The sequence below is a fragment of the Meriones unguiculatus genome, chromosome 1 (genome assembly GCF_030254825.1).
Source record: "Meriones unguiculatus strain TT.TT164.6M chromosome 1, Bangor_MerUng_6.1, whole genome shotgun sequence".
Taxonomy (NCBI): domain Eukaryota; kingdom Metazoa; phylum Chordata; class Mammalia; order Rodentia; family Muridae; genus Meriones; species Meriones unguiculatus.
In genome coordinates, this window is record NC_083349.1 from 52,644,325 (window position 1) to 52,660,945 (window position 16,621).

The 16,621-nt window shown below is 41.0% G+C and overlaps 1 protein-coding gene across 4 annotated transcripts in view; it reads right to left on the bottom strand.

Annotated features, from left to right (window-relative positions):
- Positions 1–16,621, bottom strand: part of Cpeb3 (cytoplasmic polyadenylation element binding protein 3) — a 191,832-nt gene that overhangs the window by 175,041 nt on the left and 170 nt on the right. The window contains exon 1 of one of the 4 annotated variants that reach the window (XM_060388720.1): positions 16,410–16,546. The exons of 1 other annotated variant lie outside the window; for it this stretch is intronic. The gene's annotated coding sequence lies outside the window, so the exon portion shown is untranslated. Of the gene's footprint in view, positions 1–16,347; positions 16,547–16,621 lie in introns of those variants that run through there. 2 more of the 4 variants (XM_060388740.1, XM_060388763.1) reach the window with 2 other exon arrangements.

The following is a 16,621-nucleotide window of genomic DNA, read 5'->3' on the forward strand; positions in this document are numbered from 1 at the left end:
AAAGAGGGAAATTGGGAGAGAGATTGAGTCCTGGGGACTGAACTCAGATCATTAAGTTTAACGGCAAGTAACTTTAACCTCTGAGCTATCTCCCCACCCCCTGCCTTATATTTGTTTTATTTTAAGTAAAGTCAGACTTAGGAATGATAGAAGCTGAAGAGATGGCTCAACAGTTAAGATCACTTCTGCTCATCATGATAACCAGAATTCTCTTTGTAGCACCATATAAGAAGCAGGGCATGGTGGGGCACATGGGAATTGTGGCCCCACTGCTGGGGAAGCACATGGGAGGATTCCTGGGGCCTCCTGGCCTAGCCTGGTGAATCCCATGGCCTGATGAGGAATCCTATCTCACAACCTCCAAGAACTCCAGCACCTGCCCAAAAATGTACATATGCTGCCACACACACACACACACACACACACACACACAAATGAACTATTAAATAAATAAATAAAATCAAGAGGGCCTGGGGATATAGCCCAGTAATATAGCACTTTCCTAGCATATACTAAAGTCAACTGTATTTTACATCTATTTATTGAGACATTTTGAAAAGGTATCTTTTGGTTTGATTTGGTTTGGTTTTTTTGAGACTGGGGTCTCATGTAGCCCAGGTTAACCTCAAACTCACTATATAATTAAGACAGTCCTTGAATCCCTGTCCCTCCTCCTTCTACTGTCCCAGTGCTTGGCAGCAGCAAGTGCCCTTAACCTCTGAACCGTCTTGCCAGCCTACCCCCTTCATTTTTGAACCCTTCTCTTTCCTATGCATCTGTGGTCTTAAACTCGCTATATAATTTAAGCTGTCCTTTTCATCGTCCTCTTTAGGTTTGGGTATTACAGATGTTTGTCAAACACAACCAACTAAAACAACTTCCCTTTGTGTCTGGATATTCCACGCTTAGGTACTGGAAACACTGGATATTTCCGGCTGCAGTTAGGATTCAACATTTCTTCCAAAGGGCTTTGTTGCCTTTATTGGAAACAGCACCAACCATATCTCTACTGTTCTGAGGTGCGCTGTCTAAAGCACTCAGAGCAGACAGAGACAGAAAATAACCAGGGGCCTATTAAGCTCTTACCACACTCCACAGCTTCTCTAGCCTGAATCACCAAAGTGTTCAAAAACAAACAACCCCAAAGGCTTATGAACCACATGCTCAGGTTTAGTCACGGTTATTGACTGGCCAATTTTCTGTGTTAGTTACTTCTGCATCATTGTGACCAAAATAACCTAGCAGAAACCACTTCAGGGAGGAAAGGTTTATTTTGGCTCATGTTTTCATCAGTTTTAGTCAATCATGACAGGGATGGAATGGCAGAGCTCACAGCAAGCATGCGGCAAAAATACCTCACATAGTAGTGAACAGGAAGCAGAGATCGCAGCCAGAACTAGGGCAGGAATCATCGCCATTAGACCATTTGCCCCTGGTGACTTCCACCAGGCAGGATCCATCCCATAAAAGCTTGATAGCTTCAAAATAACACTGAGAGTCCATTTTAAAGAAACTTTCATGGAGACTGAGAAGGTCTAATCGGTAATGCTGGAGTAGATATTCTGTAGACAGCTGTTAGGACTTTTGGGTTAATTATGCCACTTCACACTGATATTTCGGGGAGAGGGAGGTGTTTTGAGTTTTGTTTTTTGTTTGGTTTGGTTTGGTTTGGTTTGGTTGGTTGGTTGGTTGGGTTGGGTTGGTCTGGAAGACATGTCCATTGGGGAAAATAGAACATTCAAATCACCTACAATTACAGTATTGGAGATTAATCTGCGACTTAACCTCTAGTAATGTTGGTTTTATGGAATTGGGTGCTCCCAAGTTTGTATGTTCATATGTAATGTGTATATGTCTGGAGTAATAATCTCCTCCTAATGGATTTTTTTTAAGATTTATTTATTATGTATACAATTGTGTTTGCATGTACACCTGCATGCCAGAAGAGAACACCAGATTTCATTTCAGATCGTTTGTGAGCGACCATGTGGTTGCTGGGAATTGAATTCAGACCTCTGGAAGAGCAGCTAGTGCTCTTAACCTCTGAGCCATCTCTCCAGCCCCTCCTAGTGGATTTTTAACAATGGGAAGAAACATATACTATATTCCATGAGACATTCTTGTACAAGGAGCAGAGTAAGAAGAACCATATGCCCTTTGTCAGTTACTGACAGGATAAGCATACACTGACTTTCCTAGTAGGATTTTATTTGTGCTGTTGCACCGGCATACTAAACGACATGCTTATTCACTCTCAAAGCTATTCACACTGAAGATCAAATGACAAGGTTACTATGTATCTAACCTTAAAAATCTATTAAGGATTTTAGAAGCCTGGTCTCCTCAATTACAGATCTGAGGGCAAAACTATGAGTAGAATAGACACTAAGTTTCTAAAACATTCTATGTGTGTAAGGAATTGTTATCATTACTATTAGGGAAATGTTTAATCAATAACGTATCAACTATCAAAGTACTCTTTAAAAGAGAGAGATGGCTCAGCAGTGAGGAGCACTGGCTGCTCTTGCAGAGGACCCAGGTTTGATTCCCAGCACCCACATGGTGGCTCATAATCATCCATACATAAGACCAGTTCCAGGGGATCCAATGCCCTCATCTGACCTCCACGAGCACTAGACACACATGTGGTCTACATATCTACATACATGCAAACAAAATAAAATAAATATTTTTTAAAAATAAAGTACCGCAAAGACTAGGTGTGGTGACCCATAGCTGAATACTTGATCCCTTTGCCTCTGCCTTTACCTCCCAAGTGCTAGGATTATGGGCAAGGATCACCACATCTAGACTCTCTCTCAGGTATTCCTCATAGTCACAAAAATATCTGACTAAAATATCTCCTTTCTAGCATAAGAGCTGTTAATTCTGACTAAGTCCATTTTGTTCTTACTTCTGTCACTTGTGGGGCTGTTATCTGTCATATGTAAACAACAACAACAACAACAACAAAAACCACACACACACAGTCTAATCCGAGGTCCTGGGCATTTATGATTATGCTTTCTTCAAAGAATTTTATATTTTAGCTCTTACATTTTGTTTTGATGAATTTTTAGTTAATTTTTGTTTGAGGTGTGAGGTAAGAGTCACACCATTAACATTCATGTATCTGTATAGCAGGGATGGAAATACATACACTCCCCCTCTTAGATTATTTTGTTGCCCTTGTTGAAAATAAACTCACCATCAGGAATGTCAGGACTCATTTCCAGACTTCCTGGTCCACTAATCTAAACATCTACCTTTATGAAAATACTATTCTATCTTGATTATGATAGTATTTTAGTGAACCTTAAAATTAGAAAATGAGTACCAATAAGAAGCCTCATCAGGTAAAGGCAATCCCTGCCAAGTTTAACAACCTGAGTTTAGGCTCTCAGGTTGGGGAGGAAAGTATTTGCTTCACTTTACATATTATAATTCATCATCAAAGGATGTCAAGACACAATCATCAAAAGAGAGAATCAACTCCTAAAAGTTATCCTTTAATCTCCATACAGATGTCATGGCACTGTACCAGACACAGACACACACACACTTACACACACACACACATACACACACACACACAGTCATAGTCTTTGATGAACTCTTTCCAATTACTGGCTCTTTAATTTCTTAATTTTCAGATATTATTCACTTCTTTTGTTAAGCTGATTCCTCTGTGTTTTCTTTCCATCTTCTCGTCTTCAGCGCATACGCATCTGACATGTAAGCACATGAGTGTGGGTGCATGAATGCCAATGTGCACATATGGAGGTCAGAGGGCAACTTTCAAGAGCTGGTTCTTTTCTTGTACCCTGGGATCCCGCAACTGGACCCAAGCATTGTGTATCTCATGTAGCTTTGAACATGAGAACAACCTATCCTTGAACAACTATGTAGTAAGTTCAACCTAGCCTTGACCTTACTACATGGCTAAGGCTACCTTTTAACTTCTGATCCTCCTTGCCTCAACTTCCCAGTGCTAAGGATTACTAGTATCCATCACCACACCTAGATTTATGTGGTGCTCGAGTTTAAATCTAGGCCATTGTGCCTGGTAGGCAAGTACTTTACCAACTGCTCTATATTCCTAGTCCTATTTTATTCCTCTTGATGTTTTTTTTTAAGTGAAACTACTTTTTCTTACTTTTATTCCTAAATTGGGCACTGCTAATCTACAGAAATACAACAGATCTTCCATACTGATCTTATAGCCTATAATCTTGCATTTTGGTTCAAATACTTGTTTTGTTAAGATTCCTTGAAACTTTTTTCATTAAAATTTTCATAGTATTTTGTTTTGTTCTGTTTTGTGAGAGGGTCACACTATATAGACCAGGCCAGCCTTGGACCCACAGAAACACCTGCCTGTGGTCCTGTGTACCAGCCACCATTCAGGACTCATTAAAGATGTTTTAATACAGACACAAAGGCTAAGAGAAAGGTTCTCTGAAAGAAAGATGTACCCCATAGAACGGGCATGTACGTCTCCTAACAGAAGACAGTAAAAAGTAAGACATACTCAAAGATGGACTTTTCTAAGCATAAGATCATTTCATCAGCAAATAAGATAGTTTTTCTTCTTCCCCATCTGGATGCTGTAGTAGTCTACTTGTCTGTTACTGAGATAAAATACTGACCAAAGGCAACTTGGGGAAGGAAGGGTTTCTATGACTTACATGTCCCAACCAGTCATCATTAAGGAAGTCAGGATGAGACCTCAGACAAGAGGAGAAGCCAGCTAGAACCATGGAGGAGAGTTGCTTACTAGCTTGCTTTGCTCTGAAACTTCACAAACTAGGCCCTCATCATCTGCACCTCTCTCAACATTCCTCTCTTCCAAGCTCCTATAACAGCTTAGTAAGTTCTGAGAATTCAATGGCCTTTTCTGGCCCAAACTTTCAAATGCTCCCACAATCTTCCCCGAAAAAATAAAAACAAAAAACAGACAGGTTTGTCTCAGCAACAGCCCCGTCTAGCACCAATTTCTGTCCTAGTTTGCTTCTGTAGCTGTGATTAAACACAATGACCAAAAGCAAATTGGGGAGGAAAGTATTTGCTTCACTTTACATATTATAATTCATCATCAAAGGATGTCAAGGCATGAATTCAAGTAAAAACCCAGGAACTGAAGCAGAGGCCATGGAAAAATGCTGCTTACTGGCATTCTCTCTACAGCACGCTCAGCTTGCTTCCTTATACAACCCAGGCTCTCCTGTCCAGGGAAGCACCACCTACAGTGGGATGTGAGCCCTGCCACACCAATTGGCAATTGAGAAAATGCCCACAGAACAGTTTCCTCTGTTGAGGATTTCTCTTCCGAGGTGACTTCATTTGTGTCAAGTTGACAAAAACTAACCAACACAGATGTCTTTTGTTTCTTTTCTTTCTTAATTGACCTGATTAAGGAGCCTTTAGGACATTGTCGAAAAAAGGTTTCAAGAGCATACATTGTTTTATCTCTGAGCAAAAAATTTAATTTTTCACCATGTGGCATGAGGTTGGCTTTGTGTTTTTCATAGATGTACCTGGCAGGTACAGAAGAACCGTTCAAGGTGAAGGTGGTGGCACATGCCTTTAGTCACAACTCTCAGGAGGCAGAGGCAAGCAGATCTCTAAGTTGGAGACTAGCCTGGTCTACAGAGTGAGTTCCAAAAACCCTGTCTCAAAAAGAAAGAAAGGAAGGAAGAAAGGAAAGGGGAAGGGAACGGGAAAGAGTAAGGGTAAGGGAAAGGGAAAGGGAAAGGAAAGGAAGAAAAGGAAAAGGAAAAAAAGGGAAAGAAAAAAACTCTTCAAGGCTGGAGAGATGACTCTGCAGTTAGGAGCATGTACCTCTCATGCAGAGAAGCCAATTGGGTTCCTGGTATCCACTTAGTGGCTAAGAACCACATGTAACTCCAGAATTTGGTGCCCTCTTATGGCCTACTCAAGCACTACACACATAGTGCACAGACATACTTGCAAGTGAAACTCCTTTACACATAAAATGAATGGGGGAGGGAGGAAGGAAAAAAAGAAGTAAGAAAGGAAGGGAGGAAAAGACAGAGGAGAGACAGACAAGCTCTCTTATTCAAGTCCTGTTTACTCCCTCTCAACAGCAAATTGGGACTGAAAATATCAAATTAGTAAATATGACTTTAGTTTCCACAGTATTCATTTAAAAAATTATGTATTTGCACATGTGGAGATCAGAAGAAAACTTGCAGGAGTCAGTTCTTTCCTTCCACAATGTGAGCTCTGGGAACGAAACTCAGGTTGTTAGGCTTGGTGGCAAGAGCATTTACTCACAGAGCCATCTTGCCAGCCCACATATAATGATTAATACTTGCTTTAAAAACATTTCCAAAATGTTGCCTGAGTTTTCTAACTTTTCAGCAAATGATTTCCAAATTTGAGTAATTCTGGGAGCATGTGGCTGTAGACTGTGTTCTTATCAACTCAATCTTCTTTCTTTAATAGTCTATCTTTACTTCTCCATGGCACCTCCTGTTTCAGGTTCACTGACATCTTTAACCTCTGTAAACAGGGCCACTCTGAGGGCAAAGATTAACAGACGGCTGTGGAAATAGCAAGCCCTGAAAGTCAAGTTCAGGAGCCAAACAGCTGCTAGTCAATTCAGAGACAAGAACTTCCCAGGAGAGGAAACACACACACACACACACACACACACACACACACACACACAAAAAAAAATTTATAGAGTAGAAGAATGCCTAGGTGCTGCTGAGAAGGGAGCTCAGTGGTTCAAGTGCTAGGCTCAGTGCCCAGGATCAAAACAAAGAAAACAAAAAACAACAAAACTCCTGGATCCTATGAGTTCTAACGATTTCAGATGAATGAAAACAAAACAAAACCCACTTTAGTCCATATGATATATAGGCTAATTAAAAATAATAAACATCTTTTCATTTGCTCATTATCATTAGAGAAATGTCTGCTGAGATCTTTGTCCATTTTCAATTTGGGCTGTGTTTGTTATTGATTTGTTTTTTGTTTTTTGTTTTTAAACAGTGTTGATATGAAGCACAGGCTGATCTAGAACTAGCAATCGTCCTGCCTCAGCCTCCTGAGTGCCAGAATTCCAAGGCCTGGCCCAGCACTTCTGGCTGGCCTCAAAACCCCTGTGTTCATTCAAGCACTCTTCTTGCAACTATCCCCCTTGCCACTAGGACAAGGTGGACTAAGTGGATACCACTGCACCTGGCTATCATGCTGTAGATGGAGGAGAATAGACATATACAGAGAATACAGATATGAATACTCAAATTAAAGACTAGCAAAATGACTTTTTTTTAATTGCTTAAATCTGAGAAGTAAAAGACACTATTTGGTTCTAATGTTTAATGCATGCACACTGTGGTAAATATATGACCATTAATGCTGTTTGGGTACAATGATTTGAATGATGATAATGTGCAAAGAATTTTCATCTCCAGTTGCTTATGCCATTGGTAGAAGTGCTAATGCAGTGGAAAATGCAAACTATGTTTTTCTATTATTATAAAAATAGTTTTCACATGTTTGCTAGGAAAGGTCTGGGGGAACGCTAGGGTCTTACAAGACCACATTTTGAGTGGTTCTGTGAAATACATGGCTGTTTGAAAAGGAAAATTATCTTCCACATACATTTTCCAATAAAACTGACACTCTGGTCTATAATCCAAGCAAAAATGAGACTGAGACAAGAAGATCACTCAGAGTTCCAGACCACCCTGGGCTACAAAGTAAAACTTGTCTAAAAAGTCAAAAGGGCTGAAAGGGAGGTCCCCCACACCTTTAATCCCGGTACTCAGGAGGCAGAGGCCAGCAGATACTGAGTTTGAGGGCAGCCTGATCTATAGATGAGTTCCAGGATAGCTAAGGCTACACAGAGAAACCCTGTCTTGGAACACACACACACCACCACCACCACCACCACCAACAACAAATCAAAATTGCTAAATAAAATGGATATTTCAGGGCTAAGCTACAGAAGGGAAAATACACTGTTTTTTTTTCCCCCTTCTCTGTAATGGCTAGTTTTATGTCAACTTGACACAAGCTAGACTCATCAGAGCAGAGGGAGTCTCCATTGAGAAAATGCCTCCATAAAATCCAGCTGTAAGGCACTTTAATTAGCGATTGATGGGGAGGGCCCAGCCCATTGCACGTGCTGCTATCCCTGGCCTGATGATCCTGGGTTCTATAAGAAAGCAGGCTTGCAAGCCATAAGGAGCAAGCCAGTAAGCAGCACCCTTCCATGGCCTCTGTATCAGCTCCTGCCTCCAGGTTCCTGCCCTTACTGATTTAGATGATAATTATTATACAGACCTGTGAGCAAAGTAAACCTTTTCTTTCCCAAGTTGTTTTGGTCATTATGTTTCATCACAGAAATAGTAACCCTAGCTAAAACACTTCTTTCTTTCCTCTTTTTTTTCTTTTTTTTCTTTCTTTCTTTTTGTATTAAAGGCATACACATCATTTCTGACTCAAAGATAATTTTTTAGAAATGTATTCCAACATTTGAAAAAAGTACAAATTTGTCAGTGATGATACATTTGCAAACTATTTACCTTCTGTAACTACCCCATTAGAATGATAGGATTCTATTTTTCAGGATACAAATGCAAATAAATAGTTTCTGCTGTGAGTGGCCAATGAAGCCTCTATCTAGAATTAGAAAAACAAAAGCAATTAAAGTAATCCTATGGATGTTAGGCTTAAACTTGCTGGGGACTATAGATCTCATATATGTCCTTAGCCTAAGAATCTTCTAGAACTAGTAATGAGGAGCAAGTCAGGCATGATGGCACATACTTATCATCTCAACTTAATAGAAGCAGGGGAAAGTATCATAGTTTTGAGGTCAGCCTGGACTACAAAGCAAGATCTTATTAGAAAGAAAAAGAGTAGCCAGGTGTGATGGAAAATGTCTTTAATCCAGCACTCAGAAGATAGAGGTAGGTGGATCTTTGTGAGTTCAAAGCTAGCCTGGTATACATAGTGAGTTCCAGGACAGCCAGAGCTACATAGTGAAACCCTGTCTCAAACAAACAAACAAACAAATAAACAAACAAACAAAGAGGAGGAGAAAAAGGAGGAGGAAAAAAGAAAAGAAGAAAAGAAAGAAAAGAAAAAGGGGTGAGTTTAGGAAACAGCAAGTCTGGCAAGGTAGCCCTTTCAGTTGAGGCAAGAGGCTCAAGATCAGCTTGTCCTTCACAAGGAGAACCTGTATAAACAGAGACAGCATTTGGGAGGTGGTGGCGCACTCCTTTGATCCCAGCACTTAGGAGGCAAAGGCAGGCAAACATCTGAGTTAGAGGCCAGCCTAGTATATAGAGTGAGCTCCAGAACAGCCAGGAAACCCTGTCTTAAAAAAAACAAAAACCTTGTCTTAAAAAAACAAACAAACAAATGTTGGAGGATGTTTTGTACACTGTGTATTCAAATGCTGACTTCTGTTAGTTATTTTTATAAAATTGTGTTTGTTTCTCAGCTTCTCGCTTAACCCAGCTAACAGAAATCAGCATTTGAATTAAACAATAACCTTATGCCTATAGATTTCTGAACCCAGAGATCTGGTTGCAGTCTAAATGTTGGCCTTGTCATTATTACTGAAGTATTTCCTGTCTCAATGTTGTGTAACACTTGTTCTCCATCATTTCTGATTGGTTAATAAAGAGCTGAATAGCCTATAGCTGGGCTGAAGAGTTAAGGTAGGACTTCTGATCCCAGTGAGGGGGTCTCAAGTGGAGAGAGGGGGAGGGGGTTCATCATGAGGACATGGACGAACAAGGAGGTCCCAGAGTGAGACTAAGATGGCAAGTAATGGGTCATGTGGCTGTGAAGTAGTCAGGCCAGCATAGACGGGTTAGAATAGCTTAATGTCTGCCCAGCTACAGTGCTTGAAGCTTAACTAATAAATATAATAGGTCTCCATGTCATTATTTGGGAGCTAAGGCAGGTATTAGAAAAGTCCTTACTTTAATTTTACAAACAAAAAATAGAGACATCAGACCAAGAGAGCCAGTTAGGTACCACTAAATGACACACTGATCAAAATTCCCAGAACAAACCTGTAACTATAAACTAACCTCATTTCCTACACAATGGGTCTCTTTCTCATGTCAGGCCTACCCAATCCATGTGAGTTTTCGTCTCTCCTAAGGGCAAAATTGCTAACATGGGCTATGGAGCTCTTCATTACCGGTCACTTGAACTTTGGGGATCAAAGTCATTACTCTTTGAGAGTAATATTTCTCTTTGTTTCAATGTCTTTTATTGATCAAAGCCTTTCCTCAAGGGGCATTTACACATGCTGTTCTTCAGCCTAAATACTCTTTCCTTTCTTTTCTAGTTAATGATTGCTCTTCTTCAATCCTTAGTGTTCTAGACAGTTCCTCAGAAAAGCTTACTCTGGCCTCCCTGTCAAACCCTTAATTATAATCCCTTGTAAGTGCACAATTCCAAGTTAATGTTTATTATGTTTATTACAATTCTCCCACCAATCAGTAGATTTCACAAAGACAGACTTGGTTTTACTTCTCATTGTATTCCCATTGCTGAATTAATTCACAGCCTTTTCATTATTTCATACATCATCAAACAAACCTATTTTTTCCAGTTATGTAACAGAGACCTACAATTTGAGTTTCAGAGGTTAACTCCTCTCTGTACATCTTTTCATCCAAATCCAGACACAAAATTCTCTCTGCTTCTTCATTTACAGAAGGTAGTGCCAGATCCCATTTCAAGACATTCTCTTTAACATGGTAACTCACATGGGTCTTCTACAAACTTGTAAGTTACTTTGTATTTCTGTGCTATTCAAGTGACTTTTCCATACATTATCATTGTATGTTTCATGCATGAGTACCTTTTCATTTGCTAAGCACAAACATTTTCTGGGCTCCTAAAGAGTAATTATAGTTTAATTTGCTATTATAGTGCCTATTTACATTATGAATTCTCTGGGCATAACTGCTGAAGGAATTAACAAAGAACTTTTCATAGCCTGGAATGAGGGCTCAGCCCACAGGTTATCACCAACGTTGGCAATTCACAGTTCTTTGGAGGGTGCCTTAAGATGTTCGACTATTTCTCTGAAAAACCATTATTATCCCTTTTGGCAGACATTTCAAAACAAGTGTGATAGAAGAAAATTAAATCATTATTTTATATTTCTAGATATATTTAAAATAGTTCATAACCAATTATTTTTTAATCTATTATAGAATATTAGCATATTCTATAACTCTTTTTTTTAAAGATTTATTTATTTATTAGTTATACAGTACTCTGTACTGCATGTATACATACATGCCAGTAGAAGGAACTAGCTCTCATCACAGATGGCTGTGAGCCACCATATGGTTGCTGGGAATTGAACTCAGGACCTCTGGAAGAGCAGACAGTGCTCTTAGCCGCTGAGCCATCTCTCCAGCCCCATTCTATAACTCTTAAGGATAATCAACATTGTCAATTCTTATTCTTGTTCCCTGAGGCTAGGAAAATCTTGTTTACATTTTCAGTAAATTAATTTCTATTAAAACTACAGCAACAGGGCAAAAAAACAATGTCTACAGTCATGCTGGTTACTCCCTTGGCTGACTACCATTTACCACAAATTTAATTCTGTATGAAATACATGAACGTTGTTTTTGGTGGTAGGCCAGCATACGTATGACAGTACTTGTGGTGGTCAGAGGACAACATTGAAGGAGCTCTTTCCGTCCACCATGTGGGTCCCAGGAATCCAACTCAGGTGGTCAGGCGTGTACTCAGACAAGTTTTTAACCACTTTTGGAGAAAGGTTCTCACACCAGCCAGGCCTTAAACTTCTCTATGTGGCAGACGATGATCCTGAACTTCTGACCCTCCTGTCTCTATCTAGTGAGAAGAGTCTTGGGATGACAATGTGCACAATCTGTCTGCTTTTAACGCTAAGGACCAAACCTTTTGTATTCATGTTGCCAAGAAGGCTTTGAACTCATGACAACTCTCCTGCTTCAGCCTTGCAAGTACTGAGATCACAGGATTGTGATACTATGCCTACCTCAAGTTTCTAAGGAACTAGAACCTTTTTTTTTTTCTCAAAATCAAAGAGTAGGGCTCTTCGGTGGTTACATGCACATACTGCTCTTGAAGAGGAGCCAAATTTGGTTCCCAGTATCCACATAAGGTAGCTCACAGCTGCCTGTAACACCAACCACAAGGTCTACCACCGTGTTCTGACCTCCAGAGACACCTGAACTCACAGGTACATACCTACACACAGATACACGTACATAAACATAATTAAAAATAAAAAGGAAGGAACTGGAGAGATGGCTCAGTGGTTAAGAGCACTGGTTGCTATTCCAGAGGTCCTGAGTCAACCACATGGTGGCTTCCAACCATCTGTAATGAAATCTGAGTCCCTCTTCTGGTATAATTGCAAACAGAGCACTCACATACATAGAATAAATAAATCATTAAATAAATGTCTTTTTTTTAAATCTCACTTAAAAACAAAACCAAAAAGTAAATTGTAATTCAAATTATCTTCAGTCTTACTGAAAAATACAGAGGAATAGAAAGCAAAATTGACAGAAATATTGAAATTCAGGCTATATATGTCACCTATTTCTTTTTTATTGTTGGTTTGGTTTGGTTTGGTTTTTGATTTTTGGTTTTTTTGAGACAGAATTTCTCTGTGTAGCCTTGGTTGTCCTGGACTCACTCTGTACACCAGGCTGGCCTCAAACTCACAGAAATCTGCCTGCCTCTGCCTCCCTGAGTGATGGGATTACAGGCATGAGCGACAGAAGCCAGCTAATGTTGACACCCATTTCAAATGCAAGAATTTATTTTATAAATTCTACTAATCATGATTCCGACTTTTACTGAAACAAAAATTCAGTTTTTACATTTTTAATTTTTTAGTTAGTTTTATCTATTGCTTCCTTTTATATTTTGGGATTGAGTTTTTGTTTGTTTCTTAGTTTTGAGACACATTTTCACTCTGTAGCTCAGATGGCCTCTAACTAAATATGTAATCCTGGTTGGCTACTCACAGCAATCCTCCTGCCTCAGCTTCCTGAGTACTGTGATTACAGGTATGAGATACAACATCCAGCTTTACATATTATTCTACAAATGACGTCTTATATTTTTTCTTTTAAAAACATTTATTGGGGGAGGGGTTGCATATGTTCCACAGTAATATAGAAGTCAGGGGAGAATTTGAAGCCATCTGTTTTCTGCTTCCACCATGCAGTGTGGGGGAGGGAGATTAAACAGGCTTGGTGACATGTGATATTATCTACTGAGTTCCTGTCTTTCAGCTTATACAGGTGTCATTCTCTCTCTTTTTCTCCAGGGCCTTGGGAATGTAAACAAGTACCTTACTATTGGTGTATACCCACAGTCCCCAAAATAGAATTTATTCTCTACGAAGAGGGTTTTTTTTTTAAAGAACAGAAAATGACATTTTGTAAAATTACAAATCAAAATTTTTAAATAATAAGGCTAATGTAAATGGAACTTGTTATCAATAGAGCTATATCAAACTTTAGGGTAGGATATATACTCAAATTAGGGTAAAATACATATTTTCAAGTAGGGTATGATGGATCTGCACTTGGTTGTCTCTGGACTGCCACCAGTTAAAGGACATCACGAGCTCTATAGACCAGCCTAGACTACAGAGGGAGACCTAATCTTGGAGGCTGGTGGCAGGCATGGTGGGCCATACCCATGCCCAATATTCAGGAAGTAAGTCAAGAGGGTTTTAGCAAGGTGGAAACCAACTAGGCCATCCAGTGAGTTACATGCCAGTCATGACTACATAGCAAGATTCTGTCTTAAAAGGAGTAGGGGAGTGTTAACAAACCAGCAGAAGCTGGAGAGATGGCTCAGCTGTTAAAAGGGCTAACTGTTCTTCTAGAGGACCCTGGTTTGATTCCCATCCCCCACATGGCAGCTCACAACTTCTCTGTGACTCCAGTCTCAAGAAATCTGAAGCACTTTTTCTGGCTTCTGTGGGCATTTACATGCATGTAGTACACAGATATACATGCAAGCAAAACACTCATACACATAAAGATAAATCTTTTTTTTTTTTTTAACTAAAAGAAGAGGAGGAGGAGAAGGAGGAGGAGGAAAAGCAACAAGAGAAAATTTGGTCAGACTAAGCTGGTGACCTGTAAGATGCAGGAAAATGAGGATCCAGAATACCTTCTGCTTATGCTCAAGGCCAGACTTCAATATATAAGCTCTTCAAACAAACATACAAAACAACAGCAACAAATAAAATGCTAAGAAGAAATGGAATTCTCTTTAGTATAAATCACAAAGCTAAATGGATTTTGTGTTAGTCTATATCCAACATGGTTAACTGCTCAAAAGAGAAACACACAATGGAGAAAGGCTTTTACATAGCACACAAGACAAAAAGTAAGTTAAATACTAGATACCCTCTTTAAACTGCTTATTTTCCTTCCAAAAGTAGGCCTATTTCTCTGACCATGAGAAGGGATATTAATTATAGTATCCTAAAGTATTTCATAAAACCATGTTCCTAGGGGTTCTATATGTAAAGAACTTCTTATCCAAGCTTGACAACCCTGAGTTCCTGCCCCTAGTAACCACATAAAAGCCAAGTGTGCCTGTTGCATCTGCAAACCTACACCAGGGGTACAAGAATAGGTGGATCTCTAGAGCTCACTGGCCAGCTGGTTCAGGCAACGAAAAACCTTTGGCTTCTTCAAACAATAAGGTGAAAAACAATAGAGGAATCCACCCAAAGTTGACCTTAGACTTCTGCACACATACATGTATCCACCCAAAAATTATAAAAATAGCCTTTTGTGTTGGTAGAAGCCTTTAATCCCAGGAGACACAGGCAGGCAAATTACTGTGAGTTCAAGGCCAGCCTACAAAGTGAACTCCAAGACTGCATGGTGAGACCATGTCTCAAAAATAAAATAAAAATAAATAAAAATAAAAATGCACACTTCAGAAGTTAGAGGCCAAATAACCTTATGTATTTTATTTATCCTGACCATGTAAAATATATTTAGAGAGCAAAACTAGATTTACACAGATAAGAGCTAATTGTAAAAAAAATCTACATTAAACAAGAATTTTGAAAATATGTTGGATCTAGGTGTGGTGAGCCAAGCCTTTCTAATGCCAGATTCAGGGAGCTCTAGACTGGAGGATCTCAAAGTTGAGTCATCTTTGTCCTGCAGATATATAGTCCTTGCCAAAGAAAAGCTATAACAAACAAAGGTGGGTTTGATGGTTACTGTTTTGAGATAGGGTCTCTCTCTGTTCCGGGCTGATTTTGAACTTGTGAAGAACCTCCCAGATCTGCCTGGCATGCCCATGCAGCTTTTTGTTTGTTCTTTTGAGACAGACTCACTAGCAGTAGAAAATGACGTCCTCCTGCCCCCACCTCTCCAGTTCTGGGACGACAGGACTGTAGTCCTATCATGCTGGCTTTTTCTTCTTCTTTCTTTCTTTTTTTTTTTTTTTTAAGACTGTAGTCCAAGCTGCTCTGGAATCTGCTCTGGAATTTATTATACAGACCAGGCGGTTTCGAACTCCAGGTAATCCTTCCGTCTCAGTTTCCCAAGTCTTGAGACTGCAGGCCTGAGAAACCATTCCAGGCTCAAAAATTCCCCATTTCCATTTAAAGAAACGGCAAACATTTTTGTAGCAAAACGCAAGCATAAGCAATGGAAAACTACCAAACATCCCACCAATCGCAGCACTAAACAACGCCACAGGTCGTCCAAATTACGCATTTGTTTAAGTCAACAACAGCTCTTGCCTCCCTCCAAAGCCAACCCTCCAGCGTCAGAGAGGACAGTGGGGTGATTTGTGACTTCTCCCTTTCTGATCCCTCGCCCCGGATCCACCTGCTTAGAAGTGTCAAGGAGACTAGAAATGGTTAACGGCGACCAGCTGCAGACAGAAACAAACATCCCTGACAACCCGCAGCTGAGCAAGCAAGGGCTGTTTATTCACCAGCGCGGTCCCTTTGGAGGCTGCGGGCAAGCCCTCCAAAGGCTGGGCGACAGCACGTCCGAGAAGGTTCCGGGACGGAGTGGTCCTCCGGTCCCACCCTCCCGTCCACACACACACACACACACACACACACACACACACACACACACACACACAGGCACCGGTGCGAACAGCCGGGTCCCCCACCCGCCCCTCCGGAGCAGCCCCGCACTAAGCCACCCGGCCCCTCCCCGAAGATGGGCTCTGACGCGGCCGAGGCTGACCCGAGCACCCGGCCTCCCGCCGCCGCGGCCCGGCGTGCTGGACCCGGCCCAGAAACCGGCCCTCCACGCCGCCTCCCCTCACCTGGCTCTGTCCCACCTGAGCGCGAGAGCTGAGGAGGCAAGACGCGGAGAGGGGGCGCTGACCTGGTTGCTACTGACAGCGGAGCGCCACATGCTGCCGCTTCCCGGACGGCGGCCCGAAGGACATTTTTTTTTCCCCCTGGAGGAAGGAAACCGGAGGGCGCCGGCCCGGCGGCAGCTGGCGCGGCGGCGGGGGTCCCGGCGGGCTGTGCAGCCTCTAGCGGGGACGGTCCGAGGACTACATCTCCCAGGCTGCTCCGAGCCGCCCCTGCGTC